The sequence below is a fragment of the Tenrec ecaudatus genome (genome assembly GCF_050624435.1).
Source record: "Tenrec ecaudatus isolate mTenEca1 chromosome 4 unlocalized genomic scaffold, mTenEca1.hap1 SUPER_4_unloc_2, whole genome shotgun sequence".
Taxonomy (NCBI): Eukaryota; Metazoa; Chordata; class Mammalia; order Afrosoricida; family Tenrecidae; genus Tenrec; species Tenrec ecaudatus.
The window spans coordinates 924,119-939,558 of NW_027457591.1; positions in this window are offsets into that span (position 1 = coordinate 924,119).

Below are 15,440 nucleotides of genomic sequence, written 5' to 3' on the forward strand. Positions count from 1 at the left end.
TGCAATGTGCAGGTATGCAAGCAGGTAGAGAAGCAGGGTGTTGCAGTTAGCCATTCTTAGTTGAACATTACCTGCTCTGGTCTTTCCTTCCGTACGTTCCCTTGGGCTTCGTCTGCACAGCCTACCTCCCCAATATCAGCTAGTTCGTTGACAGTTCATAGCTAGTTTATTTACTGTTCATAATGGCTTCTATCAGCTCAAAATGACTTCTCTTGTCAAGGCTGTTTAAGCTTTGCCCAGAGCTGCTACATTCCCTCCTCTTCTTAGCCGAGTTCAAATCATTGAATCTGCGGTAGCCAGCCCAGTGTATGGTGGGCTCAGCACTAAGAGTTTTATGGTTTGTACTTTCTGTTTGAGGACTGCCACTAGCTTATTGGTTATTATTGGTCCAAACGTGAGGTTTAGCAGGAGGAGGATTAGGGATCCGGCTAGGGGCGTTACTAGGGTGGTTCGCCAGGTTGCCCAATTAAGTAGCTTTTCAAACCAATTGGTTTCTTCATTTCTTTTCTTGACTCTTTCCTCTAATCTTTTCCTAACCAGGGCTAAACTATCTTTAATGATTCCTGAAAGGTTTGCATAAAACAAGTTTCTCCTAATGCCATGCACAACACTCCTTGTTTCAAAAGGAGCAAGTCAAGCCCTCGGCAGTTTGGCAACACACTTCTACAAGGGAGTCTAAGGATCTTTCTAAATGGGAAACATGGTATTTTTATCCCTGTAAATCTAAAGCAATTTGCTGACTAAGAGTCTGATAGTTTAAGTTTCCTTGTATTAAAGCAACTGACCCGACTGCAGCTAATCCCATAATCCCAAGCCCCGTTAACAGTGGGACTGACATTGGGGCTCTTTTAGCTCATCCAGAAATTCCAAAGTTATCCCTACCTCCTTCACCAGAACACAGGTACACTTGAGGAATAACATGCACTAGGACACAAATACCCGGGTCTGCTGCTAATACTGGGGAAAGGAGACAGGGTGCTAGTCCTGTGGAACAAGTAAAGCAAGTACCCGTTGGGGCAGATAACAAATAAGGATCACCATTTGGTTCAATAGGAACAGCTTGAAGGCAAAAATCTTGATATTTTGATATATTAAAGGGATAATTAGATGAATAAAAACAGTCTTCGCCCTTGGTAATCTTTTAAAGTGAGCTAGAGTTGAGTCCACTCTAACCTCACCTACAGACTGCTGCTTCGTGTAATCCTTCTTACTAACATTTCTAATTGGATTACGCTCTGCACCAATAGTGCTATTTGTAGCTGTGCCTACCGAGTAAGGGGGAGCAGGGTTCAGACAAAGCCAACAATCAGTTGCGAGGTTAGGATTTGAGTTCATAAATTGGAATACAGCATCCAGAGTATCAAACACAGAACCTTGAGGTGGCTCCTGAATGGGAAGGGCCCTTTGAGTTGGGCTGGCAGTGAACGGGAAAGTTACTGAAGAGTCTGGAGGGTGCGGCAAAGGAATCTTAATGACACCCAGCTGTGGCTCTTCAGGATTTATCACCAGGTTTGGGCCTATTTATGGACAGGAAGTTGCCATATTTTACTTTGCTGCATAGTAAAGGTTGTCCCGGGATCTCTATCATTTACATAATACTGAATTCCCCATGTGTTCCCAGTGAACCCAATAACGCTTGAATCCAGTTCTTATTGGGTTACATTTGGAAACCATACACGTGGTGGGATCAAACCCCTCCGACTTGAGTCCCATTCTTGTAAAAACAATAGGGTCGTCTTTAACAAGTTTCCACCCTGAAGATGATAGTTTCACAACCCTAAGCTGCACAATGGCAATGTCCCTCCCCTTGGCAGTTAGGGAGCCCATGAGCCGGGCATCTATAGAAATGGTGTGTTTGGAGCCTTCTTTCTATAGAGGGTATTCCGCACCCATAGGACGGGATTCCGGTTATGGGCCCCATTGTGCCCTTTACCTTTAAAGGATCCGGAATGCCAGCTCTTTCCTAGCAAATCAAACAAATCAAAGCGGAAACGGGGGTCAGACCCAGTGTAAGAAGTTACATATTCACTGTTGGAGGTTCGAGTAGCAGTCCACAGATGTGTTTGTGGTTGGGCGAAATGGCGGGTGCTGTCAGCAATGCTCAGACAAAAACAATTAAGTTCTGTAAAGCCTTAATTTTGAGGGTTTTTCTGTCTTTCTGAGTGTTCATCTTTTCAGGATATGCTCAGGGAGGGCTTTTTTTGACTTGTGACTGATGAATCCACGGCCCCTTCCCCACTACTTTAATAGCAGTTGGTGTTATAAGTATCACCTAGTATGGGCCAGTCCCCCTAGGTTCTAAGGTCTCGGGTCAGTGCTTCTTTACCCACGTTCAGTCTCCAGGTTGCAAGTTGTGGGCTGCCTCTTCACCTTTCCCTTGGTTGGGCCCAAAATGAAGGTGTCGGAGCAGATGATTTGTCTCACCTGCTGGACAGCCTGCAGGCACTTCATGAAGGAACAAGTAGTGACTTCCATTACTTCTACTTCCTTCAGTCTTGGGAGAATTGGGGAAGGTCTGCCAAACTTAAATTCAAACGGGGTCGTGCTTTTCACATAGGGAGTGCATCGGACTCGAAGTAGGGCAAAAGGTAAAGAAAGGATCAATCCAGTTCTCGCCAGTTTCTAAATGCAACTTAACTAACAATTCCTTTAGGGTTCTGTTTATTCTTTCTACTTGCCTTGAACTTTGGGGCCTATAAGCCCAGTAGAGCTTCCAGTTAATATTTAGAAGCATTGCTAATACTTTAGTAATTTGAGCAATGAATACTGGGCCATTGTTGGACCCCAAGGTGGTGGGAAGCCAAATCTAGGGACAATTTTAGTTACTAATAATTTACACCCAGTGGCAGAAGTGTCCTTCTTTGTTGGGAAGGCTCCCACCCATCCAAAATAGGTGTCCACTAGCACCAGCAAATACCCGTAGCCATACTTTCTAAGTTTGATATCCATAAAGTCCACCTCCCAGAATTCTCCAGGAGTACTACCTCGAGCTTGTGGTTGGGGTTGCTCCTTTTCTTTTCTAGGGATGTTTCCCCGAGCGAGCACAGTGCAAGCAACAGTGGTGTCATCTGCCACCCAGTGTCCAAGCCTGGGTATGTAAAAGTACCTGAGGAGCAACTGAGACCATTTAGAGGATCCTGAGTGCATACCTTCATGTAGTCCTTGAATCAGATCTCTCCCAGAGCTTCTGGCATGAATCTTCTTCCATCAGGATGGAGCAGCCACCTGGATGCTCCGAGTTTCTTTGGCAGCCCAGCTCTTGGCTTACCTTTAGATCATTTTCCGAGTATGTAGGTTGTGGCAGTAACACTTGGGATGGCATGGTCATGGCCATTACCTTGGGGATTTGTGGTATAATCCTGGCATTCGAGATCCACCGGTCCAGGGGACTTGTTAGGAGGGGCTCAACCATAGGTCCCCCTACCCCAGCAATATCCTGCCCCAGTGTAAGCTTCCTAGCTTCTATAACTAGGATGGCCGTGGCAGCCTCAGCTCGCATGCAGCTCGGCCATCCTGCAGTTACAGAGTCTAGTGTGATTGAAAGATCGGCCACAGGTCTCTTTCATGGCTGCAAGTTCTGAGTTAGCATTCCTTTTGCTGTGCCCCTGGCCTCATAGACAATTGGAAGGGATTTTCTATGTCTGGAAGGGGAAGAGAGGGTGCCCATATGAACGACGTTTTTAAGGATTCAAAGGCTTGCTGTTCTACTTCAGTCCATTGAAGTTTTTTCCTTTCCCCAGTACTTGCATATAGGAGTTTGGCTAATCCCTCAAATCCCAAATTCCACAATGGACAGTACCCCACAAATCCTAGAAACTCTCACACCTGCCTCTTAGTCTCAGGGACTGGGATTTTGAGGATCACCTCAGTGCGGCTGGGGGACAAGGTCTGTTTTCCCTCCTCCAGTTGGTAGCCTTGGTATACAGTTTTATTGACACACAGTTGAGCCTCTCTTGCAGATTACCTGGACCCCAATTGGCCAAGGACTATTAACAGGTCCTCGGTAGCACTTGGGCATTCCTCCAGGGTTTCGGAGGCCAGGAGGAGGTTATCTTCATACTGGAGCAAGGGGGTTTGGGGGTGTTCCTCCTTGTATTCCTGTAAGTCTTCATTGGGTTGACGTACAGAGGACAAGGGTATGGAGAACAAAGCATCCTTTAAGTCCAAAACAGTATAACAAATTCAGTTTGATGGGATAGTACTCAGGAGGGTCTCGGAGTTTGGTACCGTGGAGTGGACAGTTTCTACCCTCGCATTTACCTCTCCGAGATCCTGCACCATTTGGAAGTCCTCAGTTCCCGGTTTCGGCATGGGCAGCAGGGGAGCGTTCCATGTGGACTTGCAGGGCACCAAAATGCCTGTCCTCTTTAGTCTGCATATGTGAACAGCAATACCCACCTGTGCTTTCCAGGGAGTAGGGTTTTGCTTGACACTCACCAGTGTGGCTGAGCTCAGAAGTTGTACGACCGCAGGCACCTGATGTTCAGCAAGGTCTGGCAGGTTGTTCTCTGCCCAAACAAAAGGAATATCTTTTAGCCATTTATCAAGAAGTTCCTTTGAGGAGGTTTCTTCTGCTCTTTGATAAAACACATATCCCTCTGGCAGTGGAGCGGTGAGCAAAACCTTTGCCTTTTCAAGTTCAAGGGTTAAGGTGGTTGCAGCAGATGAGAAAGTAATCATGGCCACCATTTATCGTAATAAATCCCGACCAATTAGGGGAAAGGGGCCCTGAGGCATTACCAGGAAGGAGTGTGGAACTGTCTCTTGTGCTAAATCTGTTATTCTGGCCGTTGTCCATGGGTATGCTTGGGTCTGCCATGTGGCACCTGTAATTAAAATCTTTCCTTTTGACAATGCACCTGTAGTCTTTTCCAAAACCAAGAAGGTGGCCCCTGTGTCCACCAAGAAATTTACTGGCTGGCCCCCTTTTTGGAGTGTTAGCGTGGGATCCTGGAGGCCAAGTGAAACAGCCCTGACACCTTCATTCAGCTTCTTCAAGCATTATTGTCTCCTGCTTGGGTCTTTCTAGGTGTGAATGAGGCCCGTCCTCTCTAGTGGAGGGTCGTGCACCTCTCCTGGCGTTTTCAAGGGACTGATGTTTCCAATGTCCTTCTTTCCTGCAGTAGGCACATTGATCCTTCTTCGGGGCTTGGTGGTGCCCACAGGTTAGTCTCTCCGTGAGTGGGCCATGCTCTCCTTTTCCTGAGCCTCTGGGGTCTCTCATGGCAATTACTAGTATTTTAGCTAGTTTCTTTGTCTCTGTTGTTATACACTCAATGAGCCACTTCTACCAAATCACTAGGATTTTTCCCTTCAAACCCTTCCCACTTCTTTTTCATGTCTGAGGCAGACTGACTGAATAATACAGGCAATACTTACTTCCCTCCTGTTCTCAGGGGGCTTTCAGGTCAATAGGGGTATAAAGCCCGTAGGCGTCCATCAGCCACTCTAAAAAGGCAGGCGGACATTCTCTTGTAGGAGCCTGAGAATTCTCACTGACCTTAGATAAATTTATAGGCTTCCTAGTGGTTAAGCGGAGGCCCTGCAAGAGCAACTGGTGATATCTGCTTAAGCCCTCTGGGCCTTGCTAGGAGTTTGGATCCCACATTGGTTGTGCAGTGGGGAAAAAATTTCTCTCAAGTGGGGAGTGCCCGCTGGCTGACCATTAGGTCCATTGACTGCCTTCTGGGCCTCTCTGGAAGGGGTCCCATTCCTCTGATATGAACAGCACCTGGAGAAGTTGCAGGAAATCACCTCAGGTGGGCTGATGAATATGGAAAACCATATCTAGCAAAGAAATCAGACCTTATGGTTTGTCAGAAAAAAGGGGTTTTGTTGGTTCCAATTATACAAACCCCTGGAACAAAAGGGAACATATACTGAAAAAGGGATTCGGGAGTCTTCCCAGGTTTGGGGGCTGCTTGCCTTAAGGGGAGAATGGCTGCTGCTGAGTGATCTTTCTCTGGGGGTTGTTAAGACATGCCTGCCCTAGTGTATTTGTTGTGGGGTGGGGGGGCTCAAAAAGAGGCTGTGAGTATTCCTCTCTCCGGCCCCTTGGGAACCTGATAGGGTGGCAGCGGCACCAAGGGTCGGAAGCCAGCTCTCCTGCTCCCAGAGTCCTCTTGCAAAATGGGATAAATCAGACAGGTAGGGAAAGGGGGAAGGGAGGGGGGAGGGACAGGGACAGCCTCCACCTTGGTGGTTTTAGGAACTTGGACAGGTTGTTTTTCCGGTCCTGCCATGTTTACTGAAATCTTGGAAACAAGAACTCTTTATGTTGGGGGAGGAAGTAAGTCTTTTATATATGTTGGCTTCTTAGTGGCAATGTCAATCCACACATGAATTTAAGGGATCAGATCAGGATGTCCTGGTTCCCCTTTCTAAGCAGGCTCCGACAGTGGCACTCGGATCTCGGTGCACCTCGAAATGTTGTAGCTACTGTCCATTCCCAGAAAGAAAGCATCTCCGACCACCGGCAAGTTCAACAGAAAAAGTTTTATTTTCTGCACAGGGTCTGTCAGCCCTCTTGAGAGGAGACTGAGCAGCCCCCAGTTGAATTTTCCAAAGGTTTTTATACTTGTGCAATGTGCAGGTGTGCAAGCAGGCAGAGTAGAGAAGTGGGGTGTTGCGGTTAGCCATTCTTAGTTGAACAAAAACTGCTCTTGTTCTCAAAAGCCTTCTGAACATCCATTTCCTTTGGGACATTCCCTTGGGCTACGTCTGCACGGCCTACCACCCCAATATCAGCTAGTTCATTGACAGTTCATAGCTACTTTATTTACCTTTCATGGTGGCTTCTGTCAGTTCAGAATGGCTTCACCATTATCAAGGCTCTTTATGGTTTTCCCAGAGAACCTACATAGCCGCCATGGGGAAACAGGGCCTATGACCCTGGCCAAAATGGTGCCCACCAGTCCAAACACGTGGAAGGGCACTGCCTCGGGAGCTGGTTGATTTAGGCCTGGGAGATAGCCCTGCCTTGTCCCGGCAGCCAAATGTTTCCCTTTTACCCTCCGTTCCCTTTGCCTTTCTCCTGGTTTTTAAAACAAGCTGCTTGAGCCCTATAACACTGAGCAGGACTTTTTTGTAACATTTAATTAAAATGTATCTGGCACCAAAATTATATATTATAAATATGACAATTTGGTTATATTTTTGAAAATTTGTACTTTTAAAATATACTTTGGTTGTTATATATATTGATAACAATGAAAGTAAAGAATAAAAACAAAAAAAAATATTATTTCCTGCATTGAAAACTTCAGGTGTTCTAGGGTTAGTGTTCTACCAGTGTAGGTTTGTTCCTTGTTACTGGCTGGTTTTCCGTTGCTCAGTCTTAAGACAAAGGCGTTCGGAAGCCTAGCCTGGGTAACCCTTACTTTTCGGCTTTCAGTGGTGTTTCTTCACGCACTTTTGGGGACAGCTCTTAATATAGCTCAGCTGCCATGATGTTCCAGCCAGAAATTCCAATTTTCCTAAAGGTTCCCTGAGCTGCCAGATGGCCCTTCCCTTCAGAGATTTGAGAGTCTGCTCCTGCCAGCAGGCATCTTGGAAGGCTGTGGGGCCATCCCAAGCAGTGGTCCTCCTAGCTTATTGTCTAGAAAATGGTTGGACCTAAAGTCGCCCACAGTGACTGCTCTTTGACCCTTTGTCTATGGTGGGGGCACCTGTCAGAGGCATCAGTTTAATAGCACACCAGGGGTCTGCTCTGAAGCGGGGTTATTGACCTTGAGGCAGCAAGCTCTAAATAGCCTTGTTTTGTGCTTTCCAGATGGGACTTAGCAGCTTCATACTCAGGAATTGCCCCCTTGCATGAATCCTGTCCAATTGGGATAGAGTTGACACAGAGGCTAGACAAACAAAAGCTGATACACTATGCAACTTTATTTGAGAAAGGAGAATGGTGGTCAGAGAATGGCACACTTTTCCTTCCAACCCTGATTCACCTGGAACAGTTCTGTAGAGTGATGGGAAATGGGCGGAGATGCCAGAAGTTAGAGCATTTCTCCTTTTGAGGAGCAGTAGAGACCTTCATCCCCAGTGCACACAGGAACCCCTAAGGCAGGCGTCCTCAAACTGTGGCCCGTGGGGCACATGTGGCCTGACGACATTTATTCCACCCTCAGGGTGTTTTTGCTGCCTCTGCCTGTCCTGCTTAGCAGCCGGCTCGTGCAGTGTGCATAGGAACTTGTTCATAGGTTTTTAAAAAACTATAGTCTGACCCTCCAATGATCTGAGGGACAGAACTGGCCCCCTAGGTAAACAGTTTGAGGACCCCTGCCCTAAGGGATCCTGGACTTAGGGGTTACTATTCTCGCAGCCCTGACACACCCCTGATCATTCTACCCATAGTAGAGGCACCAGGGAAATTTGGTCCCTGGGTAATTTACCAGCCTTTTATTCAAATTGAAGCCAAGAAAATTAAAAATGACTTAGGCAGTTACTCTACTTTTGATTACTGTTGACTCCCCCTGTAGTACCCCAATATTACCATTTAACTCTATAACGCTGAGCATATTTCCATAACATATAAAGAAATGTATATATTAATAGATAGATAGATAAACAGACAGATAAATAGATAGATAACTTTGAAAATAAAGAATAAAAACAAAAACATTTTCCCAAAATTGAAAATTGAGCCATTATACGGTTAAAAAGGATGGGTCTTATCAGCAGGTGTAAGACCTTAGGATCATAAATGAAGCAGTGATCCCACTGCACCTAGTAGTGCCCAAACCCTGTGCCCTCCTAGGGAAATTGTGAATGCTTTAATCCCCGTTCCTGTACTTAGAGTGAACAAACACATGCCTGATAATCCTAAGTATACTTATTTCTTGTGACACTCACCTAACTTGAAGGGAACTACCTCCTCCGAATCTTAGACTTGTCTCACTTAAACTCTTCAACCTTTTGTCTTTTTGTTTGTTTTTCCAGAAGTTCTCAGGTTACCAAGGCCTCCAAACCAAGTGTGCCAGCTGTAGGACCACGATTTCCTGAACAACCTCAACTTTATCCATCCTGGGACCTGAGTGGACAATCCCTTCTGAGCCCCATTTGCCCCTTTTGCAGCAGGAAGTACTTAGAGATGTCGTCGCCCAGTACCCCAAAGATTTGGGTCCATACCTCTTCAGGGGGCAAATGTTAGGTAGCTATCCTAGGGACTGGGGTGTCCATTATGCATGCCCAGAGGGCCAAGGTAGCAGCCCAAGAAGGAGTGGCACACTGTGCGTGCTCAGAGGTTCAGGTTTCCGGCCAGGAAGAGGAGGTACACCTGGGTGAGTGCTGCAACTTGATTGACCCACCAAGGCCAAGTAAATTAAATTCAGCTGCTGGGGTTGACCAGGGTTGCCCACCATGCCTCCCTAATGCTCATAAAACCCACTTGGATGACAATCAGGCTTCTACATGCATTCTTTCTCACGCAGAGCAGAGGACCAAGGTCTGTCTGTCCCCAGAGAGATCTGACAAACCCAGGAAGGCTCTTTGGAGGCAGCAGAACTGGACATGAATGGCTGGTGGATACTGTTCAGATGCAGGACTTTCTACTTAGAAGGGTCTAATCCAGCCTGAGATGATCCTTGAATGAGTCCTCTGCCCAGATCTTTTTTTTTTTTAACGTTTTATTAGGGGCTCATACAACACTAAACACATTCTATGCATACATCAGTTGTGTAAAGCACATTTGTACATTCATTTCCCTCATTCTCAAAATATCCACTCTCCACCCAAGCCCATGGCCTCAGCTCCTCATTCCCATCCCCACCCCCCATGTGCGCTACCCCTCGCTCATCAATCCTTGGTAATTTACTAATTTTTGTCATATCTTGCACTGTCTGATATCCCCCTTCACCCACTTTTCTGTTGAAGTAAAATGTACATCCTTGTAATCAGTTCCCCGTTTCCAAACTGCCCTCCCGCTTACCCTCTCAGTGTCTTCACTCATAATACTGGTCCTAAAGGACTCATCCACCCTGGATTCCCTGTGTTTCCAGTTGCTATCTGTACCAGTGTACATTATCTGGTCTAGCCAGATTTGTAAGGTAGAATTGGGGTCATGATAATGGGGGGAGAGAAAGCATTTAGCAACTGGAGGAAAGTTGTGTTTCATCATTGCTATCTCGTACCTAGTCTTGGCTCATCTCCTCTCTGAGACCCTTCTGTAAGGTATTGTCCAGTGGTCTGGAAATGGGCTTTGGGTCTCTACCAAGCACTCTTCTCATTCCCAATAAGATGTTTTTGTTCTGATGATGCCTGACACCTGATCCCTTCGAAACCTCGTGATCTCATAGGCTGGTGTGATTATTCCATGTGGGCTTTGTTGCTTCTGAGCTAGGTGGCCGCTTGTTTACATTCAAGCTTTTAAGACCTCAGACGCTATATCTTTTGACAGCTGGGCACCATCAGCTTTGTCTTCAGTGTACCTGTGGGGAAGGTGAGCACCATAGAATGCCAGTTTAATAGAACAAAGTATTCTTGCAATGAGGGAGTATTTGAGTGGAGGCCCAGAGTCCATCTGCTACCTTAATACGAAACCTATAAATATATGGACGTAGGTCTATTTCCCCATGCTCATATATGAATATATTTACATATGGACATACTTTTTAAAAGACCTCTATAACAGGCCCTTGCTTCCTCGCTTGCTCTTCTATTTCCCTTTCATTTTCCTCTTGTGCCCACTGCCATGCTCAGTCTTCCTTTGGGTTTCAGTAATTCTTCTTGGTTCCATTACCCTTGATCCCACCCTACCAGGCCTCCTACATCTACCTCACCACGGATATGCATGACATCCTGTTCTCTTGTTTCTGGGTTTCTTAACACCGCTTCCTTTACGCCCACCTCCCTCTTTCCCATGCCCCACACCCCAGAAGTGTTGGTCCTGGGTTTTGTCCTCCAGATTGGACATCCAGCCTATCTAATTTAGACAGACCAGAAAAGGTAATAACATGCACAAAACCAAGACAAGCAACCCAAAAAAACCAAGACAACAAAAATCCAATGACACTAAAAGAAAACAAAACTAACCAAGAAAGAAAAGCTCATAGTTAGTACAAGGACTGTGTGGTGAACTTTAGGAGTGTTTTCCAGTCCAGTCTGTTGGGGCACCGAGCCCTGACCACAAAGTCCACCTTTGGTATTCCCCGGGGACTTTGATGCTCCGTTTTCTTTCTCTTCCGCTGCACTCCCTTAGTGTCATGCCTCGATGTAGCAAGATCAGTTCGGGCGCAGTTCCCACACTGTGTCTCCAGTGTTGTCCCCTCTAGGGCAATGGGACTTTGAGGGACGTTTCTCATCGTGGGGCTGCCCATGTGGTCTTTTCTGTGGACTGGCTTCTCTGATTGGGAACATCATCCTCAAGGTATAGTGGGCCAGGATGTGCTCCATTCTCCCCTCCTCCCCCTTGTTCTGCTCTGTGTTCTCTGATCAGATATGTCCCTCTCCGCGAGCTGCAGCTCCGGTGCCATCCTGTGAAATACAATCTTTGGGGGCTGCAAGGAGGTGGGAGGGGGGGCATCAGCTCAGATCTTTTGAGAGTCCAGGAGATATTGACTTCTCGATGGGCACAGTTCTGTGGGGCACCGTGCTCTTGGTCCAGACGCTGGTTGTGAATATGACTTTGTTGTTAACCAGTTTTTGTCTCTGGGTCAACTCCTGTGTGTTTTTGAGGGAGTTTTCTCATCTGGAAAGTAAATGTACTGGATTATCCAGAAGCCCATGTCAGCAAGTTATTGAGAGGGGTTAATCAGAGACTGTTTCATATAGTGTGTATCTGCGCGCTGCATTTGAGACCTGGGGTGGCAATTATGAGCTCAGAATAGAGATGGTGTCCAGTAGGTGACAGACGTGGCTCCATATTGAAACAAGAAGCCCACTGTGGAGATTTGGTCCTTCCGTTGATGGCCACCGGCCACCTAGTCTTCTCCTGCTATAACTGCTTCACTGACTCAGCAGCTGAGCCAGGAGCCAGTGCCATCATAACCAGGTGGCTAACTGGGAGAAAGGGCAGATAGATATTTGTTATCTTGTTGTCTTGGGAAGCCCACCTAACCTCCATGCAAACATTCTGGTGTGAGTTATCTGTGGAAGGAATCATAGGCTCACAGTAATACACATCTTTCTTTTTGTAAATGTGCCCGTATTCCTTTCTGAACCTGAGAAGGTGGCCCCTGTGTCCACCAAGAAATTTACTGCCTGGCCTATATGGAGTGTTAGCCTGGGTTTTGGCGGCGAAGTGAAACAGAGCCCTGACCCCTTCATGCAGCTCTTCAAGCCTTATTGTCTCTTGCTTGGGTCTTTCTCGTTGCAGATGAGGCCCGTCCACTCTTGTGGAGGGTCGTGGACCTCTCCTGGGGTTTTCAAGGCACTGATTTTTCCAGTGTCCTTCTTTCCTACAGTAGGCACATTGATCCTTCCCCATGGCTTGGCAGTGCCCACAGGTTAGTCTCTCCGTGAGTGGGCCATGCTCTCCTTTTCCTGAGTCTCTGGGGTCTCTCATGGCAATTCCTAGTATTTTAGCTAGTTTCTTTGTCTCTGTCGTGCTAGGGTCATCTCGGTTGTTATATACTCAATGAACCACTTGTATCAAATCACTAAGATTTTTCCCTTGAACCCTTCCCACTTCTTTTTCAGGTCTGAGGCAGACTGACTGAGTCATAAAGGCAATATTTATTGCCCTCCTGTTCTCGGGGCCTCCGGGCTGTTAGGGGTATAAAGCCTGTAGGTTTCCATCAACCACTCTAGAAAGGCAGGCGGACATTCTCTTAGCCTGAAAATTCTCACTGACCTTAGATAAATTTATAGGTTTCCTAGCTCTTCCGCAGAGGGTCATGTAAGAGCAATGGGTGATACCTGGTAAAGCCCTCTGGGCCTTGCTAGGAATTGAGATCCCACATTGTTGGTGTAGTGGCCAAAAGAGTTTCTCTCAAGTGGGGAGTGCCCGCTCGCTGACCATCAGGTTCACTGACTGCTTACTGGGCCTCTGTCTGGAAGGGCTGCCCTCCTCCGTTGTGAACAGCACCTGGAGAAGTTGTTGGCAAGCATTCCAGGTGGGCTGATGAGTATGGAAGTCATACCAGTACTAGTGTGTGGGGGGGCTGCTTGTTAAGGGTGGGGGTGAGATTGGGGGGCCGGTGGGGGAGGGAGTGACTCAATAAGGGCCTGTTAGAAGTTTTCTATTTCTGGACCCTAGAAACCTTATAGGGCGGGGGTTGAAAGAAAGGGTTTGAAGCCAGCTCTCCCACTCCCAGAGTTCTCCTGCAAAATGGGATAAAGCCGATTAGGGGAGAGTGATGGGGAGGGGAGGGGAGGGGAGGGGTGGGGGAGGGATGGGGGAGGGGAGGGGTGATGGAGGGGAGGGGTGGGGGAGGGTGATGGGGAGGGATGGCCTCCACCTATGTGGTTTTGGGAACTTGGACCGTTTGTTTTTCCGGTCCTTCCATGTTTCCTGAAACCTTGGAAACAAGGGCCCTTTCTTTGCGGGAGGGAGTAAGTCTTTTATATTTGCAGGCTTCTTAGTGGCAATGTCAGCCCACACTTGAAGTAACGGGATCAGATCGGGATATCCTGGTTCCCTTTAACCATAACTATGAACTCTTAGTAATAGGGGATGGGAAAACTAGTCTTGCGTGGGTCAATCAGGGACTCCTTCTGCCCCATCACTTTTAAACAAATTGTAGAGTCTCCAAGCTTTTGGGTTGAAACCACATCCTCTTGGTGAATGCCGAGAGCAGGGGTCCTCAAACTACAACCTGTGGGCCACATGCAGACAGCCGAGGACTCTGATCCTTTCTGTCGGGTGTATGTGCCCCATTTATTTTTTTTTTGAACTTCAAATCAAGATGTGCAGTGTGCACATGAATTTGTTCGTAATATTTGATTTTTGAAACTATAGTCTTTCCTTCAAAAGGCCTGAGGGATAGTGAACTGGCCCCCTGGGTAAACAGTTTAAGGACCCCTGTCCTAAGGTATCCTGGACTTAGGGGTTATTAATCTCCCAGCCCTGAAACATCCCTGAACATTCTACCCGTTGTAGGAGGCACCATGGGAATTTGGACCCCGGGTAATTTACAAGTCTTTACTCCAATTGAACCCAAGAAAATTCAAAATGGCTTAGGCAGGTACTCTATTTTGGTCACATTTGACTCGTCCTGCACTAGCCCACTATTTCCATTTAACTCTATAACGCGAAGCATGATGTTTTCATAACATTAAAAAATGTATATATTAATACATATATATATATTTATAACTATGAAAGACCACAACAAAAAGAAAATTTTTCCAAAAATTAAAATTGAAGCGTTATAGGGTTAAAAAGAAGGATGGGTCTTATCAGCGGGTCCAAGACCTTAGCATCATAAATGAATCAGTGATCCGACTGCACCTAGTAGTGCCCAAACCTGTGCCCTCCTAGGGGAAAGTGTGAATGCTTTTATCCCTGTTCCTGTACTTCCAATGAACAAACACACATGTCTGGTAATCCTAAGATTATTTTTGTTTCCTGTGACACTCACCTAATTTCAAGGCCACTGCCACCTCACAAGCTTAGCCTTGTCGTAGTCAAACTGTTCACCTTTTAGACCGTTTGTTTTTCTCAGAAGTTATCGGGTGATTAAAGCTTCTGAACCAAGTGTGCCAGGTCCACGACTACCATCTCCTGGACCACCTCAACCTTATCCATCCTGGATAAAGTTGCCCTCAATGGACAACCCCTCCCAGCAGTGTAGGAAGGGTATGGACCCAAAGCCCCACCTCGCCCCTTTTGCCAGCAGGAAGCAGCTAGAGATGTCGTCGCCCAGTACCCCCAAAGATTTGGGTCCATATCTCTTCAGGGGGGCAAATGTTAGGTAGCTATGCTAGGGACTGGGGCATCCGTTATGCATGCCCATAGGGCCAAGATAAGAGCCCAGTTAGGAGAGGCACCCTGTGCATGCTCAGAGGTCCAGATTTCTGGCCATGAAGGGGAGGTCACCTGGGTGGTTCCTGTACCTGGATTGACCAATCTAGGCCATGTAAATTCAATTCAGCCACTGGGGTCGGCCAGACTTGCCCACCACGCCTCCCTACGCTCATAAAACTCTCTTGAGTGCAGACCAGGCTTCTGCATGATTTCTCTCTCACTCAGGAAGGCTCTTTGGAGGCAGCTGTGCTGCACATGAGTGGCTGGTGGATACTGTTCAGATGCATGGCTTTCTGCTTGCAAGGGTTTTTGTCTCAGCTGACTGTAAGGGAGGAGGTAGTACGTCTGGATCACAGAGTATCCATGTCCACAAACGAGGCTGCTCATTCCACAGTCCTGGAAGTGCTTTATGAAAACCCTCTGCTTTGCAATGTCACTCTTTGTAGATTAGAGTGGGAGGGGCTGGGACCAAGGTATGCTGCCTCTTACTCCCAGTTGCAGGTTTCTGGATGCTGATTGTAGCTCTTACAGCATCAGT